At 45.7% G+C, this 18,729-nt stretch overlaps 1 protein-coding gene across 3 annotated transcripts in view; it reads right to left on the minus strand.

Annotated features, from left to right (window-relative positions):
- LOC137677170 (polycomb group RING finger protein 3-like) overlaps positions 1–18,729 on the minus strand; it is a 147,732-nt gene that overhangs the window by 39,654 nt on the left and 89,349 nt on the right. The window contains exon 1 of one of the 3 annotated variants that reach the window (XM_068424423.1): positions 604–654. The exons of the other annotated variants lie outside the window; for them this stretch is intronic. The gene's annotated coding sequence lies outside the window, so the exon portion shown is untranslated. Of the gene's footprint in view, positions 1–603; positions 655–18,729 lie in introns of those variants that run through there. 3 annotated transcript variants of the gene reach the window in all.

The following is an 18,729-nucleotide window of genomic DNA, read 5'->3' on the forward strand; positions in this document are numbered from 1 at the left end:
CAGTGGAAGACAGGAGGGCCCCTCCCTCCTGGGCCCCACCTCCAGGAGGCAGTGGGTTAGTGATAAATAGGAAAGTGAGAATGACATGTATGGGATGGAATACCTCATTGGTCAATCTTGGGTCACCTGCCCTGTCTGCTCCTCCCCCTGCAGGTGCAACCCCCCTTCAGCTCTTCACTTGTAAGCAGTGAGGAATTTAGCAGTGACCTTGGTTTCTCTAAGACTAATTGGCCTGGTTTGGGCCAAACCAGGACATTCCACCCCTTATTCCATACCATTCACATCATACTCGGATCACCACTACCTTTTCATTTTCAAATATATATACACATATCACTAGTTTATGATTCATCTCTATACAAAAAGTTCATCAAGTTCAGGATTGTGGGTTTCCATCTGGCTAGCAGTCTCTCAGCAGTCTCTCTGGCTAGCAGTCTCTCTTTCGTCATGGTTCGTGCCCACGGGTTGCAGGTTAAAGATGTCAGACTCGAGGAGGTTATTGGATGCCACTTGATAAAGCTAGCTCCGGTCTCATCACCACTGTCTTAACCTGAAAGACACTTATGCAGCAACAACATACAGTTCAGAATTAAGTAGTCTCACCCAGAATCAGATCACCTTCAGGGACACATCAGACTTCACCATCTTGCAACATCACCCACCAAGTACATCCAGGTCCCTGAGCAAAAGCAATCCACAAATGGGTTTACCTTTGCCCGTAGCAGGAAGAACCCAGACAGTTTTTCCCAACAGATTCCTTTCATGCACCACTGGAACTTTATCTCCTTCTACTGTATGTAGAAGGTCTGAGTGAGCAGGGCCAGCTCTATTGATAGATCCCCTGGTGTTAACTAACCAGGTAGCTTGTGCCAGATGCTTATCCCAGTTTTTAAAGGTTCCACCCCCCATTGCTTTTAGGGTAGTTTTTAACAGCCCATTATACCATTCAACTTTCCCAGAGGCTGGTGCATGATAGGGGATGTGATATACCCATTCGATACCATGCTCTTTGGCCCAGTTGTCTATGAGACTGTTTTTGAAATGAGTCCCATTGTCCGACTCAATTCTCTCTGGCGTGCCATGTCGCCACAAGATTTGCTTTTCAAGGCCCAGAATAGTGTTCCGGGCAGTGGCATGGGGCACAGAGTATGTTTCCAGCCATCCGGTGGTCACCTCCACCATGGTAAGCACATAGCGTTTACCCTGGCGGGTCTGAGGGAGTGTGATATAGTCAATTTGCCAGGCCTCCCCATATTTATATTTCAACCACCTCCCCCATACCACAAAGGTTTTAACCGTTTGGCTTGCTTAATTGCGGCGCATGTTTCACAATCATGGATAACCTGTGCAATAGAGTCCATAGTTAAGTCCACCCCTCGGTCACGAGCCCATCTGTATGTTGCATCTCTTCCTTGATGACCTGAAGTGTCATGAGCCCACCGAGCTAAAAATAGTTCACCTTTATGTTCCCAGTCCAAATCTATCTGGAACACTTTAGCAGCCTGATCTGCTTGTTGGTTGTTTCGATGTTCCTCAGTTGCCCGACTTTTAGGTACGTGAGCATCTACATGACGTACCTTCACGACTAGTTTCTCTAGCCGAGCAGCATTATCTTGCCACAATTCGGCAGCCCAAATAGGTTTACCTTTGCGCTGCCAGTTGCTTCGCTTCCACTGCTTTAACCACCCCCACAAGGCATTTGCTACCATCCATGAGTCAGTATAAAGATACAGCCTTGGCCACTTTTCTCGTTCAGCAATGTCCAAAGCCAGCTGGATGGCTTTTACCTCTGCGAATTGACTTGATTCACCTTGTCCTTCTGTGGCTTCCGTGACTCGTCGTATGGGACTCCATACAGCAGCTTTCCACTTCCGATGCTTTCCTACAAGACGGCAGGATCCATCAGTGAACAGGGCATACTGCTTCTCATCCTCTGGTAGTTCATTATATGGTGGGGCTTCTTCAGCACGTGTCACCTCCTCTTCTGGTGGCATTCCAAAGTCTTTGCCTTCTGGCCAGTCCATGACCACTTCTAAGATTCCTGGGCGATTAGGGTTTCCTATTCGAGCCCTCTGTGTAATTAATGCAATCCATTTACTCCATGTAGCATCAGTTGCATGATGGGTAGTAGGAACCTTACCCTTGAACATCCAGCCTAGTACTGGTGATCGAGGTGCCAGGAGAAGTTGTGCTTCAGTACCAATTACCTCTGAGGCAGCTCTAACTCCTTCATATGCTGCCAGTATCTCTTTTTCAGTTGGAGTGTAATTGGCCTCGGAGCCCTTGTATCCTCGACTCCAAAATCCTAGGGGTCGACCTCGAGTCTCCCCTGGCACTTTCTGCCAGAGGCTCCAGGTAGGACCATTGTCCCCAGCTGAGGTGTAGAGCACATTTTTAACATCTTGTCCCGTACGGACTGGTCCAAGGGCTACTGCATGCACAGTCTCTTGTTTAATCTGTTTAAAAGCCTGTTGTTGTTCAGGACCCCACTGAAAAATCATTCTTCTTTCTGGTCACTTGATAAAGAGGGCGTACAATCTGGCTGTAATCTGGAATATGCATTCTCCAGAAACCCACAACGCCTAAGAAGGCTTGTGTTTCCTTTTTGTTAGTTGGTGGGGACATGGCTGTTATTTTGTTGATCACCTCTATCGGGATCTGGCGACGCCCATCTTGCCATTTAATCCCTAAAAACTGGATCTCCCGGGCAGGTCCCATGTCTTTGCCTCTTTTTATGGCAAAACCAGCTTTCAGAAGAATTTGGATGATTTTCTCTACTTTTTCAAAAACTTCTGCTGCTGTATCTCCCCACACAATGATGTCATCAATGTATTGCAAATGTTCTGGAGCTCCACCTTTTTCTAGTGCAGTCTGGATCAGTCCATGGCAATTAGCAGGACTGTGTTTCCACCCCTGGGGCAGTCGATTCCAGGTGTACTGGATACCTCTCCAGGTAAAAGCAAACTGTGGCCTGCACTTTGGTGCCAAGGGAATAGAGAAAAATGCATTAGCAATGTCTATGGTGGCGTACCACTTGGCTGCCTTTGACTCCAGTTCGTATTGAAGTTCTAGCATGTCTGGCACAGCAGCACTCAGCGGTGGTGTAACTTCATTTAGGCCACGATAGTCCACAGTTCATCTCCATTCTCCATCAGACTTTTGCACTGGCCATATAGGACTATTAAAGGGTGAGCGAGTCTTGCCAATCACTCCTTGATTTTCTAATTGTCTAATCAGTTTATGAATGGGGGTCAGGGAGTCTCGATTGGTGCGATATTGTCGTCGGTGCACCGTGGCAGTAGCAATTGGCACCTGTTGTTCTTCAACCTTCAGCAACCCCACAACAGAAGGATCTTCTGAGAGGCCAGGCCAGGTAGACAGCTGTTTAATGTCCTCAGTCTCTACAGCTGCTATACCAAAGGCCCATCGATACCCTTTTGGGTCCTTAAAATACCCTCTCTTGAGGTAGTCTATGCCAAGGATGCACGGAGCATCTGGACCAGTCACAATGGGGTGCTTTTTCCATTCATTACCAGTTAGGCTCACCTCGGCCTCCAATACAGATAACACTTGAGATCCTCCTGTTACTCCTGAAATACTGATAGATTCTGCCCCTTTATGATCCGATGGCATTAGGGTGCACTGTGCACCAGTGTCTACCAAGGCTCCATACCTTTGTGGTTTTAGTGTGCCAGGCCATCGAATCCACACAGTCCAATAAACTCGGTTGTCCCTCTCCTCCACCTGGCTGGAGGCAGGGCCCCCCTAATTAAGAAATGGATTCATGCTGCTCACAGGGACTGGACCTTCATTTCTCCTATTCACATTTGGGAAAAAGTGATTTGAGGCCCATCTACCCTGACTGGGGTCCTGCTCACTGGTAACTGGAGCAGCCATCCTTCTAGGAAAATTCTCTCTGGTATTTCTTTTAGCTTGCAACTCACGTACTCGTGCCTGTAGGGTACTGGTAGGTTGTCCATGCCATCTGCTCATGTCCTCCCCATAACCATGCAGGGCAAACCACAGGATACCTCGTGACGTGTTCCATTTCCTTTGAGCTGGTCCTGTAGGAGAACGTTTTCTCTTAACAGCTGCAACGCGCGCCTGTGTAGGTAGAGAGTCAAGTTTATTCTCGATCCTGGACAGTTTGTCTGACAGTTGTTTAAATGAGTCCTTGTTCTCCTTAGTCAGTTTTTCCACAGCCGAGATGCGTGCCTGCAGTGGGGAAGAAATACTATCTTCATACTGTCGCATACAGTTAGCCATTTCGCCCACAGTAGAACGTGCCATATCATCTTCTCCCCATACTAATATTGACAACGTGTGGGTATATGTCGGTGGAGCATTCTTCACAGCCTTCTGGAACATGGATCGGTTGCATTCCACTTCATCAGGATCTACAGGATCTACAATGTCCCGTGGGTGTCTATAAATGATCTCTTGCACAGCCAGTTCTCTAAGGTAGTTAATGCCTTTTTCTATAGTGGTCCAGTTGCTTAGGTGGCTCATAACATCATCTTTATAGGGGTACCTGCTCTTTACAGCTGACAAGAGTCGCCTCCAGAGACTGATAGTGTTTGACTTTCTTGCGAGCGCCTTATCAATACCACCATCTCTAGACAGGGATCCCAACTGTCTGGCTTCTCTGCCATCTAATTGCATGCTATCTGCCCCATTATCCCAGCATCGGAGCAGCCAGGTAATAAGAGGTTCACCGTCATAACGGCTGAAGTCTTTCCTTATATTTCTCAGGTCCTTCAGGGATAAGGAGTGGTAGGTTATCTCTACGTCCGAGTCCTCCTCTTGTGATAGTTCTGCTTTAGAAGGACCTTTCTTCTGTGATGGGTCTGCTTTAAAAGGACGATCGAGGAAACCCCCCTCTGTGTTGGGCCCTAACTCTGCCTGAGAAGGGCCCTCACCTGGGTCATATGATGGCTCTGCCTTAGAAGGCTCTGAGTCATCATCCTTCTCTTCACAAGCTGATTTCTTTTGGTATTTCTTCCTGGTTACAGGAGCAATTGGTACAGATTCGATAGATGCTGGGGTCTGAGTAGATGCAGTGGCTGTCGTGGGAGTGCTGAGAGTCTGAGTAGCTGCAGTGGCCATCTTGGGGGGGTGTAGCAGCTGTGGTACAGGCTGCCGAGGTTTCAGTGGATTTAGTGGCTGTAGCGGCAGCACACACTGTAGGATCTGAGGTGGCTGCATAACACCTACAACTGTCCCTGCACCGATATTTAATCTTATCCCACATCAGAAACACATTCAGGACAACCAAAAATAAAAACATGCCACCTAGACAGCACCATCCTAATTTCGCAAAATCTAGTGGAATCAGCTTGGCAGAAAAGGAGAAGGTACTATTTCCTGAAGTAAAACTGGAAGTGTAATCATTAACAGAATCAGCTAAAGGACGCCTGGAGCGTGCAGATGAAGTCGCTGCTACTGATTCGCGATTAAAGCTGCCCATCATTGTGTCATAGAGATAAGAGATCGGAATATTAACTGCCCAGTTTATCACGGCATAAATCAATATCAAACCCCATACCAAAACAATACATTTCGACCAGCGCCCAATGCTAAACTGCATGTAAACATTCATAAGAAGCAAGCAATAACACAGTGCCCACGGCAGGTAAGGCATCATTGCAATACTCAACTGTGAAAGAAACTCCATAAAAAGATGAGATAACACAGCATTCAAAAATGACATCACCATCTTCACTATCTGTTTTAACTTTCCAACCCCTCATAAATCTCAAAGGAAGAAATCTGTTACTCTCTCAGCTGAGCTCTCCGGGTCTCCTCCCACCAGAGCCAGGATTCAACTTATCAGAGCAACCTGTTGGAGCTTCTCTCAAGCCCCACGTTGGGCACCAATAAATCTGTCACAGTTTAAAGCTGGGCTGGCGATTAAACCTGTGGCAGACGGTCTCTGTTAACCCTCCCCCCCCCCCCCCCACCCAAGGGGAAAGGGAAAAGGGAGAGAGACTTATGGGTTGGAAAGTTAAAACAGTTTCAATAAACTATAGTAATGAAAAAGAGTATAATAACAATAATAGAAATAATCAAATATATACAAATATATACAAAACCAAGATCAAGAGCTTGGAAATCCTCCTCAGGCAGAGTTGCTCCCCCAGCATGGGTAGAGGGGAAAAGGCAGTACCTCCCCCAGCACAGGCAGAGGGGAAAAGGCAGTAGCTCCCCCTGCCATCACACCTGCAGGCTTTTAACTGGAGAATTGGCAAAGCTGGTACCAATCAGTGGAAGACAGGAGGGCCCCTCCCTCCTGGGCCCCACCTCCAGGAGGCAGTGGGTTAGTGATAAATAGGAAAGTGAGAATGACATTTATGGGATGGAATATCTCATTGGTCCATCTTGGGTCACCTGCCCTGTCTGTTCCTCCCTGCAGGTGTGACCCCCCTTCAGCTCTTCACTCATAAGCAATGAGGAATTTAGCAGTGACCTTGGTTTCTCTAAGACTAATTGGCCTGGTTTGGGCCAAACCAGGACACAGAGGTGCCACAAACTTTGGCCTGTGGTGGGTCCATTGCCAAGCCAGCTATGTCCAGCACAGGGCAGTCCGTGACCTCTTCCCACACCCCTGCAGCCCGCTTCCCTTGCCACTTACATCCAATACACCAGGGGATGCAGATTTAAGATCAAATCCTATTTTACTCATCTAAGTAATTTCAGTCAAGCTAGTAATTAAGACATCTGAAAGTGAAGTGAGATGATCCTCCTGTAATTGGCAAAGTGCAAAATCAAAAGGAATAGGCCTGATTTGACAAAGTTGGGTTAACCACACTGTCAGCCTCACATCTCCTTATGGTTAGAGCATGATTTTGAATCCGTATCTGAAAAAGGGAGCTGAAAAGTAAAATAAACTAGGTTTCTTAAATGTTAAAAATCAAATTAAATAAAGAAAACATGACAAACTAAACTTCTTGTCCCATCAGTAGAGCTACACCCTGTTGTACTAAGAAATGTGAAATACAGAGCTCCCCCCCCCTTTCCAAATTAAAGGATGCTACAACCACCATTAAAAGGAAGGCATTCAGAATTTAAAAATTAAATAGCTTGCTTTTTTTTTTTTTGCAACATTACCCATCACTGGTAGACTAAACAGAAAGACACTACAAAATGCATGCTTTAAATAATGAATATGCTGCTACCTTTTAAATATATATTATCATTCTGCCTATGGAAACTCAAAAAGAGCAGTAACAAAAATTTTAAAAAATTAAAAAGTCACTTCAAACTGTGCTAGGAAACTAAGTAACCTTTAACTTCAAGCTTCCTAAATTTTCCCTCCCCCTAACTGCAATTGAATACTTCGATTTATGTTCTGTTTATCCTCAGAATATATGCAACATTTTTCATTCCTTTTGTTTAAAATACAAGAGAGGATAAGTTACCCAGGAAGCAGATACATTCTGATCCCAAAAAAAAACCCTTATGTGGGCAGTTTTTAATATGATAAAGAAACCGCCTGCTTATACATATATATTGAAATAAAAATTGCACTGGTAGAATAAGATGACAACATTAGATTTAATTAAAACAGGATATTAAATTGGTTTACAATCTGTTACATTTTGTTCCCACACTGCAGATTACCAGATTACACTCTGTTACCAGATAACCTTGCTCTTCAGTAAACTGACTGAGTAGGCATGGCTCACAAATACTTATTTTAACTGAGTTTATTTTGGAATATATTTCAGAATTTGAATAGTGAAACATTTTTCACAGTATGCAAAGCTTCAGACAGGAATATGACAAGATGGTAGCCTGAACCCTAAGTTGGTTAAACATAGAAAAGGATTAAGGTAAATAGACTAAATGGTAAACTAAGCATAAAGAACTATCAGCAGCTAAACTTTCAAACTATCAGCATTGAAAAAGGTAATTACATTCTATTATAAACTACTGAAGTGCGTTTTCTCTCAAGCACTGTAAAATCTACACTGTGTGATATATAAGAGTAACTGAAGACTTCTAGGCCTTAGGGCTAAGTAGTAAAAGATACAGAACCCAAATTCATTTTATGGTGTTTGAGATTTCATTGACCTAGTAACTAGTTGTCAAAGAAGAATGAAAACATTATTTGTTTGCACAGTATATCATCAGATAGATCAGAACCTATACCAGGAAACTCGATTACTTCTTTTCTAAACCTTATTTTATAGCTAGGTTTCCATGCAACTGAAGAGCAGCCACATATTTAGCAGTTTCAATATAGCAAATGAGATCTCCAATTTAAAAAACTATATGAACTACACACATTTCTATAGCATAGGAGAACAGCTAGCTATTTATGTCCATTCTTCAGAAATATTTAGGAGATGGCTTAAACTGTTGTTTGAACCACTAGCCAAATAGGAAGTGAATCCTTCTGAAGGCAATAGAAAGCATAATTTTTAATAGGTAAAAATAGTTAGGAAGGCTAAAAGTATACCTAAAATGGCAAACAGCCAGGCACAAAAATTAAATATAACTAGTTATTTGACTAGGCAGGAATTCAGCCAAAACTATGGGTGTGCATGGATTACCAAGGAGTGAATTCAAGCATTAACCAAGCATTATGGTAAAAACTGAAATAAAGAAATAATTTCTCCTCTGGAGAACACTGGATATTTTTCCCCCCCATTATAGTGTAGTCAAGCAATGCCAAATGAGGCATCAACCAGTAAGAGCTCAGGTAGGAGAAAATATAATAAGATGCGAAATAACTATAGAATAAAGAAGAAAAATGCTACAAAATAGGTAGCCTAATTAAAGCCATTTTTATCAGAGAAACAGAGGATAGCAAAGATAATACACACATCTAGACAAACATCCATTTAATGAATGGGAAATAAAAATCAGATATTTTTTGGTAAAGGAAAAATATACATCTAGTAGAATTCCCTGATTACACCTAAGCAGCAAATAAACCTGGTGATATTTTTATAGAACTTGCAAGAAGCACACCAGAAAACTCAGCAGTTGTTTAAAGAACAGACACTGGAATCTATTAGCAGGAAGTAGAGGTACAGAGGCAACTTTTTCCAGGGCATTAGTCACTTCAAAATAAGATGCAAGCCACAATAAGTGGTAGAGGACCTAATGAGGAGAGGTGCCATGCTGGACCTTGTTCTCACCAACATGGAGGGGCTGGTGGGGAGCGTGAAGCTCAAGGGCAGCCTTGGCTGCAGCGACCATGAAATGGTGGAGTTCAAGATCCATAGGGCAGCAAGGAGGGCGCACAGCAAGCTTACCACCCTGGGCTTCAGGAGAGCAGACTTTGGCCTCTTCAGGGACCTGCTTGGGAGAGTATCATGGGATAAAACCCTGGAGGGAAGAGGGGCCCAAGCAAGCTGGTTAGTATTCAAGGACCACCTCCTCCAGGCTCAGGAGTGATGCATCCCAATAAAGAGGAAGGCAGAGGTATTTCTTTTTCCTTTTTAAATTCAAAATTAGGTTGGATTACTTGCTCTGCAAAAGTTTTCAAATTCACTTTTGACTTCCTTTTGGACGAGGTGCTTGCTGATTAAGAGGTAGGAAGATAGGATTTTTACAGAGCATGTTGCCTGCGTTCCAAAAGGGGGGTGCGGGGGGTGTATTGCCTTCTATCTCATACCTTTTTTTGAAAGATAATATTGTAGAAGGAATTAAGAGGAAAACTTGGATTTGCCTAGAGAATAGGGTTAGTTAAAGCAAGATGACTAATCTCAGTCTTCCCAATCTAAGCTTTTTTTGGACCTTGTATTAGCTTGCTATATAGTGTTGGTCCTTATCTGCCACATATCAGGTTAATTACCTGTGCAGAAAATGTCCGTAGTCTGAGCAGAAGAATGCTACTTCAAGTGGAATTGTCCAGAGAAATTTAGCTGCTGGTAAACATGCTTTTCACAGTATCATTTAGGTTGGAAGGGACCTCGTGAAACCATCTAGTCCTCAAGCGGGGTCAACTAGAGAAGGTTGCCCAGGACTCTGTCCAGTCGGGTTTTGAATATCTTCAAGGATGGAGGCTCCACAACCTCTATGAGCAACCTCTGCCAGTGTTTGACTACCCTCACAGTAAAAAAAAAAGTCTTTTCTTCTGTTCAGTCAGAATTTCGTGTGTTTAAATTTGTGCCAATTGCTTCTTGTCTTGTCACTGGGTACTACTGAGAAGAGTCTGGCTCCTTCATCTTCATTCTCTCCCATAAGGTATTAACACACATTGATAAGATCCCCTTTGAGCCTTCTCTTCTCCAGGCTGAAGAGTTCCTGCTCTCTTGGCCTGTCCTCATAAGAAAGATGCTCCAGTCCCTTAATCATCTTAGTAGCCCTGCACTGGACTTGCTCCAGTAAGGCCATATCTTTCTCATACTGAGGAGTCCAGAACTGGACACCATACTCCAGATATGACCTCACCAGTGCTGAATAGAGAGGAAAGATCACCTCCCTCAACATACTGGCAACACTTCTCCTTATGCAGCCCAGTATACTGTTGGACTTCTTTCCCACAAGAGCGCATTATGGCTCATGGTCAACTTGTTGTCCAACAGAACCCCAGGGTCCTTCTCTGCAGAGCTACTTTCTAGCCAGCGTGTACTGGTGCCTGGGGTTATTCTTCCCCAGGGGCAGGACTTGACATTTCCCCTTGCTGAACTTCATGAGGTTCCTCTCTGCCCAATTCTCCAGCCTGTCAAGGTCCCTCTGAATGGCAGCACAAACCTCTGGTGTATCAGCCACTCCTCCCAGTTTTGTATTGTCTGTGAACTTACTGAGCGTGTCCCAGCATCTAGGTCATTAATGAAGATGTTAAACAGTATTTACTCCAGTATTGACCCCCAGCATACACCACTTCTGACTTGCCTCCAACTGAATTTTGTGCCACTGCTCACAACCCTTGCCATTCACAACCCTGGTCATTCAGCCAGTTTTCAGCCCACCTCACTGCCCACTTATCATCTAATCTGTACTTTGTCAGCTTGTCTATGATGATATTATGTGAGACAGTGTCAGAAGCCTTACTAAAGTCAAGGTAAACAACATCCACTGCTCTCCCCTCATCCACCAAGCTAGTCACCTCATTGTAGAAGGCTGTCAGGTTGGTTAAGCATGATTTCTCCTTTCTAAATCCATGCTGACTACTCAGAATCACAGAATCACAGAATGTTAGGGATTGGAAGGGACCTCGAAAGATCATCTAGTCCAATCCCCCTGCCGGAGCAGGATTACCTACACCATATCACACAGGAACGCGTCCAGGCGGGTTTTGAATGTCTCCAGAGAAGGAGACTCCACAACCTCTCTGGGCAGCCTGTTCCAGTGTTCGGTCACCCTCACCGTAAAGAAGTTTTTCCTCATATTTATCTGGAACCTCCTGTGTTCCAGCTTGCACCCATTGCCCCTTGTCCTGTCAAGGGATGTCACTGAGAAGAGCCTGGCTCCATCCTCATGACACTTGCCCTTTACATATTTATAAACATTAATGAGGTGACCCCTCAGTCTCCTCTTCCCTAAGCTAAAGAGACCCATCTCCCTCAGCCTCTCCTCATAAGGGAGATGTTCCACTCCCTTAATCATCTTCGTGGCTCTGCACTGGACTCTCTCTAGCAGTTCCCTGTCCTTCTTGAACTGAGGGGCCCAGAACTGGACACAATATTCCAGATGCGGCCTCACCAGGGCAGAGTAGAGGGGGAGGAGAACCTCTCTTGACCTGCTAACCACACCCCTTCTAATACACCCCAGGATGCCATTGGCCTTCTTGGCCACAAGGGCACATTGCTGGCTCATGGTCATCCTGTTGTCCACTAGGACCCCCAGGTCCCTTTCCCCTCCGCTGGTCTCCAACAGGTCTGCCCCCAACTTGTACTGGTACATGGGGTTGTTCTTGCCCAGATGCAGGACTCTACACTTGCCCTTGTTCTATTTCATTAAATTTCTCCCCGCCCAACTCTCCAGCCTGTCCAGGTCTCTCTGAATGGCTGCGCAGCCTTCTGGCGTGTCAGCCACTCCTCCCAGTTTGGTGTCATCAGCGAACTTGCTGACAGTGCACTCTATTCCCTCATCCAAGTCATTAATGAATATATTGAATAGAACTGGTCCCAGTACCGACCCTTGAGGGACTCCACTAGACACAGGCCTCCAACTGGACTCAGTCCCATTAACCACCACTCTCTGGCTTCTTTCCTTCAGCCAGTTCACAATCCACCTCACTACCCGATCATCCAGACCACACTTCCTCAGTTTAGCTGCGAGGATGCTGTGGGAGACCGTGTCAAACGCTTTACTGAAATCGAGATAGACCACATCCACAGCTTTACCATCATCTATCCACCGGGTTATGTCCTCATAAAAGGCTATCAAGTTGGTTAAGCATGACTTCCCCTTGGTGAAGCCATGTTGACTGCCCCTAATGATCCTCCTATCCTTGATGTGCCTAGAGACAGCACCAAGGACAAGTTGTTCCATCACCTTTCCAGGGATGGAGGTGAGGCTGACTGGTCTATAGTTACCCGGGTCCTCCTTCTTGCCCTTTTTGAAGACTGGAGTGACATTCGCTTTCCTCCAGTCCTCAGGCACCTCTCCCGTTGCCCACGACTTAGCAACGATGATGGAGAGTGGCCTAGCAATGACTTCCGCCAGCTCCCTCAGCACCCGCGGGTGCATCCCATCAGGGCCCATGGATTTATGGACATCCAGATTGCTTAATTGGTCCCTGACCCAGCCCTCATCTACCAAGACAGACTCCTCCTCTATCCTGACTTCTTCTGGGGCCTCAGGGGTCCGGGGCTCCTCAGGACAGCCTCCAGCAGTATAGACAGAGGCAAAGAAGGCATTCAGTAACTCCGCCTTCTTTTTATCCTCTGTCTCCTGATCACCTTCTTGGCTTTCATGTGTCTGGAAACAGTTTCCAGGTGGATTTTCTCCATCACTTTCACAGGGACTGAGGTGAGGCTGACTGGCTTGTAGTTCTCCAGATCTTCCTTCTTGCCCTTTTTGAAGGTAGGAGTGTCATTTACTTTCTTCCAGTGTTCAGGAACCTCTCCCAGTCACCATGACCATTCAAAGATAATCGAGAGTGGCCTCACCATGACATCAGTCAGCTCTCTCAGCACTTGTGGGTGCAATCCATCAAGCCCCATGGATTTATGTATGTCCAGTTTATTTAAGTGCTCCCTAAACTGGTCCTCCTCCACCAAGGGTAAATCTTCCTTGCTCCACACTTTCCCTCTGGTCTCAGGGACTTGGGATTCCCGAAGGCCAGTCTTGTCAGTAAAGACTGAGGCAAAGAACACACTGAGTACCTTGGACTTTTCCATGTCCCTTGTCACCAGTTCTCCTGCTCCGTTCAACAGCTGGCCCATGTTTTCCCTAGTCTTCCTTTTGCTGTTTATGTACTTGTAGAGTCCTTTTTTGTTGTCCTTCACACCCCTTGCCAGATTCAGCTCCAAGTTGGCCTTGGCTTTTCTAACACCATCCCTGCAAGATCAGACAGCATCTCTGTTATGAGTGGAAAGCAGGTACAGATCCCTCAGGGACAAGGCACAACACACAGCAAGTGAAAGCTTTGGCTTTAATGAAAGTGTAGCGTTACCATGGTGGGGACACCGACGCTAATCAAATAGGGACCCAATGCAGTGGAACCCTGCTTGGGAGTGAAGCTTAAGGGAAAGCATCGCAGAGGTGGATAATAAAACTTTTGCTGATTAACATATCATACATATGCAATGTCCTGTTTTCCTCATTAGCGAACTCACTGATGTAATGCAGGTGCTTTTGTCCGAATTCCGAGATTCACAGCTGGCCTTCACGTTGGCACCCAAGCAAGGGTACGTGCAGATGGGGGGAAGCGAACTATCCCAGGTTACCATAACAACAAGATAAGATGTGCTTGGGACTCTACATACTCAGATGGGGGAGGCGAACTATCCTGGGTTACTGTAACAAAGTCGTCTTGCACCCTACAATCTCTATACTTGTCCTGAGTACCCTGCCCCTGCTTCTACCTCTTGTACACTTCCTTTTCATGGCTGAGTTCAATCAGGAGCTCCTTGCTCATCCATGCAGGCTTCCTGCCACCTTTCCTTGCTTTCCTACTTGTTGGAATGGACCTTTCTTGAGTTTGGAGAATGTGATCCTTGAATATAAACCAGCTCTCCTGGACCTCTCTTCTCTCTAGGGCTATATCCCATAGGATTCTTCCAAGAAGATCTCTGAAGTGCTTGAAGTCTGTTTTTATTCCACTCTTTGTGATAGATGTGAATGCTAGGTTAATTTAGGCCTTTGAGACTGTTAGCTAGGCACTAAAGACAGATGCTGAAACTTTTTAAAGACTATTGAAACTGTCTGAACATAAATCTGTCTTGATGCTTTTATAGGAATCCATCAGTAGAAGGATTAACTATTTTGTGTAGTTGATTGATAATCACAAAACTAATAATATTTCACAAGGAATTTGTAAACTATTTAGACAAATGTAAAATCTTAGACTTCAATAAATGTTGAATTCACTATTGGTAACATAGAAATAACTTTCAGCAAACATCAACACAAGTCTGGGAGTGTATTCAATAACTGTGTAAGTGAAATTAAAATTGCTTAACACTAGAGTTTTGGGGGTTATTTTTGTATGCCTTTATGATGATGTGTCAAAATAGTTCCAACATTAATAGCTTTGTAATTCTTGTATTTATTTGCTCTGTTTGCTTCTAATCTTTTAATTAGACGTAATTCAAAAGCTTTTCCCCTACAACAGTGTACTTCTGAGTGTGTGTATGGTTACAGGAAAAATACACTTGTGGTGATTTTATAAAATCTGGTTTATTTCATATGATGTAAATGACTTGAACATTTGTTAGGTGGTAGGTCATAGAGTGCTGGTACTTTCTCACCAGAACAGACCTGTGGTTCAACTAACCCAGTATCCCGTCTGAGGTGATAGATGTTAACAGATGCCAGACAGGAATGTGCAAGAAATCCCATGTTAAACATCTACTCACATGAGGAGTTTCTTCCTAAGTATTGTAGCTTTGTATCTTGAATCATCAGTGTTTAACTTTCATAAATATATTAGTGTGGTGGGTTGACCCTGGTCAACACCCATCCAGCCTCTTGCTCACTCTCCTCTCTCACAGGATGGGGAGAAAATAGAGGGACCAAGATAATGACAGTTTTATAAGGAAAAGCCAAAGCTGTGTGCGCAAGCAAAGCAAGAAGAGGAATTAATTAGCTACTTCCCATCAGCAGGCAGATGTTTAGCCACTTCCTGGGAAGCAGGGCCTCAGTATGCATAATGGTTGCTTGGGAAGACAAATACCATAATCACAAATGTCCCCAATTCCTCCTCCTTTCCCTGAGCATTTATTGCTGAGTATGGTGTCATATGGTATGGAATATCCCTTTGTTCAGTTGGGGTCAGCTGTCATGGCTATGTCCCCTCCCAACCTCTTGCCCACCCCCAGCCTGCTCCCTGTGTATGTGTGTGTGAGGGAGGGAAGAGAGAAAGTCTTGATGCTGTGCAAGCACCATTTAGCAATAGCCAAAACATTGGTGTGTTATCAACACTGTTTTAGCTACAAATACAAAACAGCACCATGCAGGCTGCTATGAAGAAAGTTAACTCCATCTCAGTACAATTAGTTAGAATTAAAAATTAGTTAATGGGAGATGATGTAATTCAGTTTGTAATACTCACTTTCCTGTTATGTGATACAGAACAGATCTGAGAAATTCCTAAATACATTTTTTCCTAAGGATTCATTAATTGTTTGCTCTTCTTAATTTTAATTTCTCATTTAAGGTGGTAATTTGAGTCCTCTCATTTCTTCTTTATGTATCTCAGGAGTTGTACTGGGTTTACATGGCAAGGTTTTGATAGCAGGGGGGCTACAGGGGTGGCCTCTGTGAGAAGAGATCAGGAACTGCCCCCATATCAGACAGAGACAGTTTCAGACGGCTCTAAAACAGACCCACCACCACTGGCCAAAGCTGAGCCAGTCAGGGAAGCTGGTGGCATCTCTGTGATAAAATATTTAAGAAAGGGTAAAAAATGCTGCACAGCAGCTGTGAGGGAGAGGAGTGAGAAAAATGTGAGAGAAACAACCCTGCAGACACCAAGGTCAGTGAAGGGGGAGGGGGAGGAGGTGAATCAACAGAATAAACCAACCAGGTTGGAAGAGACCTCAGGGATCATCGAGTCCAACCATTGCCCTGACACCACCATGGCAACTAGACCATGGCACTAAGTGCCATGTCCAGTCTTTTCTTAAACACATCCAGAGATGGTGACTCCACCACCTCCCTGGGCAGCCCCTTCCAATGTCTAATAACCCTTTCTGAAAAGAAATTCTTCCTAATGTCCAACCTGAACCTCCCCTGGCGAAGCTTGAGGCTATGTCCTCTTGTCCTATCGCTAGTTGCCCGGGAGAAGAGGCTGACTCCCACTGCGCTACAACCTCCCTTCAGGTAGTTGTAGACTGCACTAAGGTCACCTCTGAGCCTCCTCTTCTCCAGGCTAAACAACCCCAGCTCCCTCAGCCGTTCCTCACAGGTCAGACCCTCCAGACCCTTCACCAGCTTGGTCGCCCTCCTCTGGACTCGCTCCAACACCTCAACATCTTTCTTGAAGTGCAGGGCCCAGAACTGGACACAGGATTCAAGGTGCGGCCTCACCAGTGCTGAGTACAGAGGGACGATCACTTCCCCAGACCGGCTGGCTACACTATTCCTAATAGAGGCCAGGATGCCATTGGCCTTCTTGGCCACCTGGGCACACTGCTGGCTCATGTTTAGCCGGCTGTCGATCAGCACCCCCAGGTCTCTTTCCGCCCGGCCGCTTTCTCACCACTCTTACCCCCAGCCTGTAGCGCTGCATGGGGTTGTTGTGGCCGAAGTGTAAGACCCGGCACTTGTTCTTGTTGAACCTCATGCCGTTGGTCTCGGCCCATCTATCTAACCTGTCCAGATCCCTCTGCAGGGCCTTCCTACCCTCCAGCAGAGCGACACTGCCACCCAGCTTGGTGTCATCTGCAAATTTGCTGAGGGTGCACTCAATCCCTACGTCTAGATCATCTCTAAAGATATTGAACAGCACCATCCCCAGAACTGAGCCCTGGGGAACACCGCTAGTGACCGGCCGCCAGTTGGACTTTGCCCCATTCACCACCACTCTCTGGGCTCGGCCATCCAGCCAGTTTTTAACCCATCGAAGAGTCCACCCATCCAAGCCCCGGGCAGCCAGTTTGTCTAGGAGGATGCTGTGGGAGACACTGTCGAATGCCTTACTGAAGTCTAGATAGACTACATCCACAGCCCTGCCCTCATCTACTAAGCGGGTCACTTGGTCATAGAAGGAGACCAGGTTGGTCGAGCAGGACCTGCCTCTCATGAATCCATGTTGGCTGGCCCCGATGCCCCGATTGTCCTGCATGTGCCGTGTAATGGCACTCAGGATGATCTGTTCCATCACCTTGCCTGGCACCGAGGTCAGGCTGACAGGCCTATAGTTCCCCGGATCATCCTTCCGGCTCTTCTTGTAGATGGGCGTTACATTTGCTAATTTCCAGTCAGCTGGAACTTCTCCAGTTAACCAGGACTGCTGGTAGATAATCGAGAGTGGTTTGGCAAGTTCATCTGCCAGTTCCTTCATTACTCTGGGGTGAATCCCATCCGGGCCCATAGCCTTGTGGGTGTCCAACTGGCACAGCAGGTCACTAACCGTCTCCTCCTGGATCCTGGGAGGTTCACACAGCCCCCCGTCCCTAACTTCAGGCTCTGGGGGCCGAGTCTCCTGAGGACAACCGGTCTTGACATTAAAGACCGAGGCAAAGAAGGCATTGAGCACCTCTGCCTTTTCCTCATCCCCTGACACTACAGGTGCTCCAGGTGCTGGAGCAGAGATTCCCTTGCAGCCTGTGGAGAAGACCATGGTGAAGCACATTGTTCCCCTGCAGCCCATGGAGGACCACGTTGGAGCAGATATCCACCCTGCAGCCTGTGGAGGACCCCACACTAGAGCAAGCTCCTGGCAGGAACTGTGGCCCGTGGGGGACCCATGCTGGAGCAGAGGAAGAGTGTGAGTAGGAAGGAGCAGCAGAGCTGAAGCATTATGAACTGACTGCAACCCCCATTCTCCATCTTCCTGCACTGCTCAGGACAGCGGGGAGGAGGTAGACCTGGGAAAAAGGGGGGATGGGAGAAAGGTGATTTTAGTTTTGTTCTTATTTCTCACTATCCTACTCTGTTATTAATTTATTAATTAAATTAATTTCCCCAAGTGGAGTCTGTTTTGCCTGTGATGGTAATTGCTGAGTGATCTCCCAGTCCTTATCTCGACCCATGAGCTTTTTCATCATATTTTCTCCTCTTGTCCTGTTGAGGAGGGGGAGTGAGAGAGCAGCTTTGTGGGCATCTGGTGGCTAGCCAAGGTTAACCCACCAGAGTAGTTTCTGGGTTTTTTTTAATAATTGTTTTCTCTTTTCCTCTCTAAACAAAACATCTCAACTGAAACAGTTGGAGCCCCAAGAACAAGGAAGATGTTGTAAATACCTTAGACACTCGATTAGCCTAGTTATATAAATAAACAAAGGGGAGCTTTTGTAATTTAGGTGGCTATATCTCACTTCAGACAACTGGGCCTTGAGAAGATAGTTTTAATTAAGATGGCTGTATTTTACTTCAGACAACTTGGCCCTGGGAAAACAGAGGCACGGAAACCTAAAGATAAGGGAGTTGCAACAGCTGCCTCGA

Source organism: Nyctibius grandis, assembly GCF_013368605.1.
Source record: "Nyctibius grandis isolate bNycGra1 chromosome W unlocalized genomic scaffold, bNycGra1.pri SUPER_W_unloc_2, whole genome shotgun sequence".
In the NCBI taxonomy this organism is placed as follows: Eukaryota; Metazoa; Chordata; class Aves; order Nyctibiiformes; family Nyctibiidae; genus Nyctibius; species Nyctibius grandis.